The sequence below is a fragment of the Vicia villosa genome, unplaced genomic scaffold, assembly GCF_029867415.1.
Source record: "Vicia villosa cultivar HV-30 ecotype Madison, WI unplaced genomic scaffold, Vvil1.0 ctg.000365F_1_1_3, whole genome shotgun sequence".
Taxonomy (NCBI): domain Eukaryota; kingdom Viridiplantae; phylum Streptophyta; class Magnoliopsida; order Fabales; family Fabaceae; genus Vicia; species Vicia villosa.
The window spans coordinates 322,103-331,776 of record NW_026705167.1 but is presented as its reverse complement, the minus strand read 5'-3'; the positions used below and the strand labels follow the sequence as shown (position 1 = coordinate 331,776).

At 34.1% G+C, this 9,674-nt stretch overlaps 5 non-coding genes across 5 annotated transcripts; all 5 read left to right on the top strand.

Annotated features, from left to right (window-relative positions):
• The first annotated feature begins 384 nt into the window (after positions 1–384).
• TRNAG-GCC (transfer RNA glycine (anticodon GCC)) lies at positions 385–455 on the top strand. The gene has a single exon. It is a non-coding gene; the product is annotated as a tRNA-Gly (tRNA).
• Positions 456–2,377: 1,922 nt separating this feature from the next.
• TRNAG-GCC (transfer RNA glycine (anticodon GCC)) lies at positions 2,378–2,448 on the top strand. Its single transcript has one exon. It is a non-coding gene; the product is annotated as a tRNA-Gly (tRNA).
• A 2,018-nt stretch (positions 2,449–4,466) lies between these two features.
• TRNAG-GCC (transfer RNA glycine (anticodon GCC)) lies at positions 4,467–4,537 on the top strand. The gene has a single exon. It is a non-coding gene; the product is annotated as a tRNA-Gly (tRNA).
• Positions 4,538–6,554: 2,017 nt separating this feature from the next.
• On the top strand, positions 6,555–6,625 carry TRNAG-GCC (transfer RNA glycine (anticodon GCC)). Its single transcript has one exon. It is a non-coding gene; the product is annotated as a tRNA-Gly (tRNA).
• Positions 6,626–8,643: 2,018 nt separating this feature from the next.
• TRNAG-GCC (transfer RNA glycine (anticodon GCC)) lies at positions 8,644–8,714 on the top strand. Its single transcript has one exon. It is a non-coding gene; the product is annotated as a tRNA-Gly (tRNA).
• The last annotated feature ends 960 nt before the right edge of the window (positions 8,715–9,674 follow it).

Sequence of the window (9,674 nt, the reverse complement as noted above, 5' to 3'; positions counted from 1 at the left end):
TAAAAAGATAAATAGCGACTCAAAAGATTATATCTACGATCCATCGCATCGTAATAGATGAAGGTATGTCTCCTTATGTCTTCACCATGTGAAAATAATAAGTTTCCTCATTCTTATAATGCGTTGAATTTCTAGAATGTACACATGATTTTAAAACCTATTATTTACTTTTTTTACACCGACTCGTAGTTTTTTTTTCTTTTTATAGGGGACTAAATTAAATCTTGCATTATTTTGAAGGACTTAATTGAAATTTCCTTATGTTGAAAAGGATAATAATAACAACATAGCACATGCATTATATAATACCGTTAACAAGGTACATTAAATGGTGTAGATTTGCATAGTTAATCATGTAATATATTTTTAAAGTGTTACCAACAAGCACCAGTGGTCTAGTGGTAGAATAGTACCCTGCCACGGTACAGACCCGGGTTCGATTCCCGGCTGGTGCACAAATAAAGCTGTGATGTTTTTTTTACCATAGTTTGAATCAAACTTGTTCGTTTTTTGTTTTTTAATTAATTGGATTTTTAACCAAGAACATTTTTAATGCATTATATATAACGTTTATGAACATTTAAGCTACACTTTACCTACTATCTACTTTATATTTCACATTTCAATGTCATACTTTATTGTGATCTTTTTTTAAATGTTATAATCTCGCCCCAATGTCTTTATCTAATATGCCCAAATCTCTCTGTCGTTTTTGCCATGTATATCATTGTACAGACTGAAATAGAGTCTTATGCGGAGGCTAGTAAGTTTGATTGTTGGAACCAAACCCGACAAGAGGTCTTGTAGATGGAAACTAGTTGACCTCCCTCCTTGTGTAAAACCAATAGGATGCAGCTGGACATACAAAATCATGCATCACTGAGACGGGTGGACTAAATGATATAAGGCAGATTGTGGCAAAAGGGTATGCCAAAATACACGGACTAGATTTGTTCGATACATCCTTCACTCTATCCGAAATGACCAGTGTGAGACTAGTAATCACACTAACTCCTAAACACGGTTGAAATATACGTAAACTTGATATAAACAATACCTTCATACATGGATACTTTCAAGAAGATGTTTATAAGGAAATAACCCCTGGGGATGTCGTGTCCAGGCCTAACCAAATTATTAAATCCATACATGGCCTCAAAAAGGTGAGTCGGAATCATTATGAGAAGTTGACCCTATTCCAACACAATTATCAGCAAGTCGTCTCTAATGCTAGCCTCTGTCCTTCGTATTATTGATAGTATATTGGCATGACGTGATACTAGTTTATGATTAACTTATTAAATTTGGTAACATAAAAGTAGTTCTCCATGAATCCTTCAAGATTAAGAATATAAGTTTTTTAAAAATACTTTCTTGGCATTGAATTCGCCCGTTCTAAATAAGGAATGTTGAATTGTCAAATAAGATGCTTTTTTATCTTACTTGTGACACATTCTTCCTGGGCTCTAAGCCCATCTCCACACCATCTGATTACTCTGTAATTTGCTGCAGGACTGTGGGACTCTATCGGTAATCATTCATACAAATTGAAGAAACATAGAAGGGTTGTTGTACCATACCATAACAAGAACTATTATCGCATACCTCACTAAACAACACGGTAAATTTCTTTTCAAGCCTAGTTTCATTAACCACCTTGTTGCAACTCGAGTAATAAAGTACCCCAAATATTGCGCAAGCAATGGTCTATTTTTACTTAGAAAGTAACCACTGCAACTCCTTGGTTTCACAGACGCCATTGGGATGGATGCATTGACTCTAGAAGAACCATTTCTTGGAAATGCTTCTTCCCTTTTAAATATCCAATATCTTTGACAACCAATAAATAACTTACAGCATACATATCATATTAAGAGGTAGAATATAGAGCCTGTTCACTTCAACTATCCAAGTGAGTGAGTACAAGTGAATTTTCCATAAATTTTCTCTACCTTATTACCATCAAGAACGATTTGTTAGAAAGAAAGATAGGTAAAAAGATAAATAGCGACTCAAAAGATTATATCTACGATCCATCGCATCGTAATAGATGAAGGTATGTCTCCTTATGTCTTCACCATGTGAAAATAATAAGTTTCGTCATTCTTATAATGCGTTGAATTTCTAGAATGTACACATGATTTTAAAACCTATTATTTACTTTTTTTACACCGACTCGTAGTTTTTTTTTCTTTTTATAGGGGACTAAATTAAATCTTGCATTATTTTGAAGGACTTAATTGAATTTTCCTAATGTTGATAAGGATAATATTAACAACATAGCACATGCATTATATAATACCATTAACAAGGTACATTAAATGGTGTAGATTTGCATAGTTACACATGTAATATATTTTTAAAGTGTTACCAACAAGCACCAGTGGTCTAGTGGTAGAATAGTACCCTGCCACGGTACAGACCCGGGTTCGATTCCCGGCTGGTGCACAAATAAAGCTGTGATATTTTTTTTCATTTTGTTGCACTTTGACGTCCATGTTTTACCCTTTTTAGATGATAGTAATTGTAAATGGTCATTTATGAGCCTCAAAGGCAACATGTTTTTTTTACCATAGTTTGAATCAAACTTGTTCGTTTTTTGTTTTTTAATTAATTGGATTTTTAACCAAGAACATTTTTAATGCATTATATATAACGTTTATGAACATTTAAGCTACACTTTACCTACTATCTACTTTATATTTCACATTTCAATGTCATACTTTATTGTGATCTTTTTTTAAATGTTATAATCTCGCCCCAATGTCTTTATCTAATATGCCCAAATCTCTCTGTCGTTTTTGCCATGTATATCATTGTACAGACTGAAATAGAGTCTTATGCGGAGGCTAGTAAGTTTGATTGTTGGAACCAAACCCGACAAGAGGTCTTGTAGATGGAAACTAGTTGACCTCCCTCCTTGTGTAAAACCAATAGGATGCAGCTGGACATACAAAATCATGCATCACTGAGACGGGTGGACTAAATGATATAAGGCAGATTGTGGCAAAAGGGTATGCCAAAATACACGGACTAGATTTGTTCGATACATCCTTCACTCTATCCGAAATGACCAGTGTGAGACTAGTAATCACACTAACTCCTAAACGCGGTTGAAATATACGTAAACTTGATATAAACAATACCTTCATACATGGATACTTTCAAGAAGATGTTTATAAGGAAATAACCCCTGGGGATGTCGTGTCCAGGCCTAACCAAATTATTAAATCCATACATGGCCTCAAAAAGGTGAGTCGGGATCATTATGAGAAGTTGACCCTATTCCAACACAATTATCAGCAAGTCGTCTCTAATGCTAGCCTCTGTCCTTCGTATTATTGATAGTATATTGGCATGACGTGATACTAGTTTATGATTAACTTATTAAATTTGGTAACATAAAAGTAGTTCTCCATGAATCCTTCAAGATTAAGAATATAAGTTTTTTAAAAGCACTTTCTTGGCATTGAATTCGCCCGTTCTAAATAAGGAATGTTGAGTTGTCAAATAAGATGCTTTTTTATCTTATTTGTGACACATTCTTCCTGGGCTCTAAGCCCATCTCCACACCATCTGATTACTCTGTAATTTGCTGCAGGACTGTGGGACTCTATCGGTAATCATTCATACAAATTGAAGAAACATAGAAGGGTTGTTGTACCATACCATAACAAGAACTATTATCGCATACCTCACTAAACAACACGGTAAATTTCTTTTCAAGCCTAGTTTCATTAACCACCTTGTTGCAACTTGAGTAATAAAGTACCCTAAATAATACGCAAGAAATGGTCTATTTTTACTCAGAAAGTAACCACTGCAACTCCTTGGTTTCACAGACGCCATTGGGATGGATGCATTGACTCTAGAAGAACCATTTCTTGGAAATGCTTCTTCCCTTTTAAATATCCAATATCTTTGACAACCAATAAATAACTTACAGTATACATATCATATTAAGAGGTAGAATATAGAGCCTGTTCACTTCAATTATCCAAGTGAGTGAGTACAAGTGAATTTTCCATAAATTTTCTCTACCTTATTACCATCAAGAACGATTTGTTAGAAAGAAAGATAGGTAAAAAGATAAATAGCGACTCAAAAGATTATATCTACGATCCATCGCATCGTAATAGATGAAGGTATGTCTCCTTATGTCTTCACCATGTGAAAATAATAAGTTTCCTCATTCTTATAATGCGTTGAATTTCTAGAATGTACACATGATTTTAAAACCTATTATTTACTTTTTTTACACCGACTCGTAGTTTTTTTTTCTTTTTATAGGGGACTAAATTAAATCTTGCATTATTTTGAAGGACTTAATTGAAATTTCCTTATGTTGAAAAGGATAATAATAACAACATAGCACATGCATTATATAATACCATTAACAAGGTACATTAAATGGTGTAGATTTGCATAGTTACACATGTAATATATTTTTAAAGTGTTACCAACAAGCACCAGTGGTCTAGTGGTAGAATAGTACCCTGCCACGGTACAGACCCGGGTTCGATTCCCGGCTGGTGCACAAATAAAGCTGTGATATTTTTTTCATTTTGTTGCACTTTGACGTCCATGTTTTACCCTTTTTAGATGATAGTAATTGTAAATGGTCATTTATGAGCCTCAAAGGCAACATGTTTTTTTTACCATAGTTTGAATCAAACTTGTTCGTTTTTTGTTTTTTAATTAATTGAATTTTTAACCAAGAACATTTTTAATTTCATATATATAACGTTTATGAACATTTAAGCTACACTTTACCTACTATCTACTTTATATTTCACATTTCAATGTCATACTTTATTGTGATCTTTTTTTAAATGTTATAATCTCGCCCCAATGTCTTTATCTAATATGCCCAAATCTCTCTGTCATTTTTGCCATGTATATCATTGTACAGACTGAAATAGAGTCTTATGCGGAGGCTAGTAAGTTTGATTGTTGGAACCAAACCCGACAAGAGGTCTTGTAGATGGAAACTAGTTGACCTCCCTCCTTGTGTAAAACCAATAGGATGCAGCTGGACATACAAAATCATGCATCACTGAGACGGGTGGACTAAATGATATAAGGCAGATTGTGGCAAAAGGGTATGCCAAAATACACGGACTAGATTTGTTCGATACATCCTTCACTCTATCCGAAATGACCAGTGTGAGACTAGTAATCACACTAACTCCTAAACACGGTTGAAATATACGTAAACTTGATATAAACAATACCTTCATACATGGATACTTTCAAGAAGATGTTTATAAGGAAATAACCCCTGGGGATGTCGTGTCCAGGCCTAACCAAATTATTAAATCCATACATGGCCTCAAAAAGGTGAGTCGGAATCATTATGAGAAGTTGACCCTATTCCAACACAATTATCAGCAAGTCGTCTCTAATGCTAGCCTCTGTCCTTCGTATTATTGATAGTATATTGGCATGACGTGATACTAGTTTATTATTAACTTATTAAATTTGGTAACATAAAAGTAGTTCTCCATGAATCCTTCAAGATTAAGAATATAAGTTTTTTAAAAATACTTTCTTGGCATTGAATTCGCCCGTTCTAAATAAGGAATGTTGAATTGTCAAATAAGATGCTTTTTGATCTTATTTGTGACACATTCTTCCTGGGCTCTAAGCCCATCTCCACACCATCTGATTACTCTGTAATTTGCTGCAGGACTGTGGGACTCTATCGGTAATCATTCATACAAATTGAAGAAACATAGAAGGGTTGTTGTACCATACCATAACAAGAACTATTATCGCATACCTCACTAAACAACACGGTAAATTTCTTTTCAAGCCTAGTTTTATTAACCACCTTGTTGCAACTCGAGTAATAAAGTACCCCAAATATTGCGCAAGCAATGGTCTATTTTTACTTAGAAAGTAACCACTGCAACTCCTTGGTTTCACAGACGCCATTGGGATGGATGCATTGACTCTAGAAGAACCATTTCTTGGAAATGCTTCTTCCCTTTTAAATATCCAATATCTTTGACAACCAATAAATAACTTACAGCATACATATCATATTAAGAGGTAGAATATAGAGCCTGTTCACTTCAACTATCCAAGTGAGTGAGTACAAGTGAATTTTCCATAAATTTTCTCTACCTTATTACCATCAAGAACGATTTGTTAGAAAGAAAGATAGGTAAAAAGATAAATAGCGACTCAAAAGATTATATCTACGATCCATCGCATCGTAATAGATGAAGGTATGTCTCCTTATGTCTTCACCATGTGAAAATAATAAGTTTCGTCATTCTTATAATGCGTTGAATTTCTAGAATGTACACATGATTTTAAAACCTATTATTTACTTTTTTTACACCGACTCGTAGTTTTTTTTTCTTTTTATAGGGGACTAAATTAAATCTTGCATTATTTTGAAGGACTTAATTGAATTTTCCTAATGTTGATAAGGATAATATTAACAACATAGCACATGCATTATATAATACCATTAACAAGGTACATTAAATGGTGTAGATTTGCATAGTTACACATGTAATATATTTTTAAAGTGTTACCAACAAGCACCAGTGGTCTAGTGGTAGAATAGTACCCTGCCACGGTACAGACCCGGGTTCGATTCCCGGCTGGTGCACAAATAAAGCTGTGATATTTTTTTTCATTTTGTTGCACTTTGACGTCCATGTTTTACCCTTTTTAGATGATAGTAATTGTAAATGGTCATTTATGAGCCTCAAAGGCAACATGTTTTTTTTACCATAGTTTGAATCAAACTTGTTCGTTTTTTGTTTTTTAATTAATTGGATTTTTAACCAAGAACATTTTTAATGCATTATATATAACGTTTATGAACATTTAAGCTACACTTTACCTACTATCTACTTTATATTTCACATTTCAATGTCATACTTTATTGTGATCTTTTTTTAAATGTTATAATCTCGCCCCAATGTCTTTATCTAATATGCCCAAATCTCTCTGTCGTTTTTGCCATGTATATCATTGTACAGACTGAAATAGAGTCTTATGCGGAGGCTAGTAAGTTTGATTGTTGGAACCAAACCCGACAAGAGGTCTTGTAGATGGAAACTAGTTGACCTCCCTCCTTGTGTAAAACCAATAGGATGCAGCTGGACATACAAAATCATGCATCACTGAGACGGGTGGACTAAATGATATAAGGCAGATTGTGGCAAAAGGGTATGCCAAAATACACGGACTAGATTTGTTCGATACATCCTTCACTCTATATGAAATGACCAGTGTGAGACTAGTAATCACACTAACTCCTAAACACGGTTGAAATATACGTAAACTTGATATAAACAATACCTTCATACATGGATACTTTCAAGAAGATGTTTATAAGGAAATAACCCCTGGGGATGTCGTGTCCAGGCCTAACCAAATTATTAAATCCATACATGGCCTCAAAAAGGTGAGTCGAGATCATTATGAGAAGTTGACCCTATTCCAACACAATTATCAGCAAGTCGTCTCTAATGCTAGCCTCTGTCCTTCGTATTATTGATAGTATATTGGCATGACGTGATACTAGTTTATGATTAACTTATTAAATTTGGTAACATAAAAGTAGTTCTCCATGAATCCTTCAAGATTAAGAATATAAGTTTTTTAAAAGCACTTTCTTGGCATTGAATTCGCCCGTTCTAAATAAGGAATGTTGAATTGTCAAATAAGATGCTTTTTTATCTTATTTGTGACACATTCTTCCTGGGCTCTAAGCCCATCTCCACACCATCTGATTACTCTGTAATTTGCTGCAGGACTGTGGGACTCTATCGGTAATCATTCATACAAATTGAAGAAACATAGAAGGGTTGTTGTACCATACCATAACAAGAACTATTATCGCATACCTCACTAAACAACACGGTAAATTTCTTTTCAAGCCTAGTTTCATTAACCACCTTGTTGCAACTTGAGTAATAAAGTACCCTAAATAATGCGCAAGAAATGGTCTATTTTTACTCAGAAAGTAACCACTGCAACTCCTTGGTTTCACAGACGCCATTGGGATGGATGCATTGACTCTAGAAGAACCATTTCTTGGAAATGCTTCTTCCCTTTTAAATATCCAATATCTTTGACAACCAATAAATAACTTACAGTATACATATCATATTAAGAGGTAGAATATAGAGCCTGTTCACTTCAATTATCCAAGTGAGTGAGTACAAGTGAATTTTCCATAAATTTTCTCTACCTTATTACCATCAAGAACGATTTGTTAGAAAGAAAGATAGGTAAAAAGATAAATAGCGACTCAAAAGATTATATCTACGATCCATCGCATCGTAATAGATGAAGGTATGTCTCCTTATGTCTTCACCATGTGAAAATAATAAGTTTCCTCATTCTTATAATGCGTTGAATTTCTAGAATGTACACATGATTTTAAAACCTATTATTTACTTTTTTTACACCGACTCGTAGTTTTTTTTTCTTTTTATAGGGGACTAAATTAAATCTTGCATTATTTTGAAGGACTTAATTGAAATTTCCTTATGTTGAAAAGGATAATAATAACAACATAGCACATGCATTATATAATACCATTAACAAGGTACATTAAATGGTGTAGATTTGCATAGTTACACATATAATATATTTTTAAAGTGTTACCAACAAGCACCAGTGGTCTAGTGGTAGAATAGTACCCTGCCATGGTACAGACCCGGGTTCGATTCCCGGCTGGTGCACAAATAAAGCTGTGATATTTTTTTCATTTTGTTGCACTTTGACGTCCATGTTTTACCCTTTTTAGATGATAGTAATTGTAAATGGTCATTTATGAGCCTCAAAGGCAACATGTTTTTTTTACCATTGTTTGAATCAAACTTGTTCGTTTTTTGTTTTTTAATTAATTGGATTTTTAACCAAGAACATTTTTAATTTCATATATATAACGTTTATGAACATTTAAGCTACACTTTACCTACTATCTACTTTATATTTCACATTTCAATGTCATACTTTATTGTGATCTTTTTTTAAATGTTATAATCTCGCCCCAATGTCTTTATCTAATATGCCCAAATCTCTCTGTCATTTTTGCCATGTATATCATTGTACAGACTGAAATAGAGTCTTATGCGGAGGCTAGTAAGTTTGATTGTTGGAACCAAACCCGACAAGAGGTCTTGTAGATGGAAACTAGTTGACCTCCCTCCTTGTGTAAAACCAATAGGATGCAGCTGGACATACAAAATCATGCATCACTGAGACGGGTGGACTAAATGATATAAGGCAGATTGTGGCAAAAGGGTATGCCAAAATACACGGACTAGATTTGTTCGATACATCCTTCACTCTATCCGAAATGACCAGTGTGAGACTAGTAATCACACTAACTCCTAAACACGGTTGAAATATACGTAAACTTGATATAAACAATACCTTCATACATGGATACTTTCAAGAAGATGTTTATAAGGAAATAACCCCTGGGGATGTCGTGTCCAGGCCTAACCAAATTATTAAATCCATACATGGCCTCAAAAAGGTGAGTCGTAATCATTATGAGAAGTTGACCCTATTCCAACACAATTATCAGCAAGTCGTCTCTAATGCTAGCCTTTGTCCTTCGTATTATTGATAGTATATTGGCATGACGTGATACTAGTTTATGATTAACTTATTAAATTTGGTAACATAAAAGT